Genomic DNA, 916 nt, shown 5'->3' with positions numbered 1-916 from the left:
CCCTGTGGCCAATTCATGCTGATGTATGGCAAAACCCATCACGAGATTGTAAAGTAATTAGCCTCCAATTAAAATAAATAAGTTCATTTTAAAAGAAACAATCTCATTTCCAATGACACTGGGAATGGTTGCATTTGAATATCACAAAATTATTCAGTGGCTTCACCCTCTACCTACACAAGCACACACATATGTGAACACCTAGAAACACGAGTGACTCAGAGCTGTAACACTAAGACCACTGCAAATATAGGGTTTTTTTTTTTTTTTTGCATTACAAAGCTACTTTTAATACTGTGGGGTGAGCCCCACAGGAATAAAAAACACTGGGAAAGGGTAACTCCCTCACCCCCAGGAGTGGCCCAGGGGGAGAGAGGCTACCTGAGGGGTAGGAAGCACAAAAAGGACCCGCTGCAGACTCAGGGCAGCTGGGCCCTGTGAGCACTACAGGAGAAAACGCGAGCGTGATGGGACTGGCTCCAGGCACAGAGGCAAAGGGCAAGAGGGTTGGACACGAAGCCACAAAGCTACCTGGGTTCCTCCTTCTTCTCGTTTGCCTTTTTCTGCTTCTGCTCATGATCTCCTAGTCCCTCTGCTTGTGGGCAGCAGCAGAAAGCCCGTCATCTCGGCGCTTTCCCTTAACTGAGTTGCTTTGCTTTTTCATATTCTTCTGGCGGGTGAGCTCGCACTGGTTACCGCGGGTCATGGCAACGTCAACGGCTCCTGCAAATACAGTTTTAAGTTGAATTTCTGAGATGAGGACTTCTATTTGCCATGAAGTGATGGGGCCGAGTGCCATGATCTTCGTTTTCTGAATGTTGAGTTTTAAGCCAACTTTTTCACTCTACTCTTCCACTTTCAAGAACATCACTTCATGGCAAATAGACGGGGAATCAATGGAAACGGTGACAGACTT

The 916-nt window shown here is 46.5% G+C and overlaps 1 pseudogene; it reads right to left on the bottom strand.

Annotated features, from left to right (window-relative positions):
- Positions 1 to 434: 434 nt before the first annotated feature.
- LOC120870903 lies at positions 435 to 706 on the bottom strand (annotated as a pseudogene).
- Positions 707 to 916: the final 210 nt, after the last annotated feature.

Source organism: Oryx dammah, unplaced genomic scaffold (genome assembly GCF_014754425.2).
Source record: "Oryx dammah isolate SB20612 unplaced genomic scaffold, SCBI_Odam_1.1 HiC_scaffold_12, whole genome shotgun sequence".
Taxonomy (NCBI): Eukaryota; Metazoa; Chordata; class Mammalia; order Artiodactyla; family Bovidae; genus Oryx; species Oryx dammah.
This window is presented reverse-complemented; position numbering and strand designations above follow the sequence as displayed.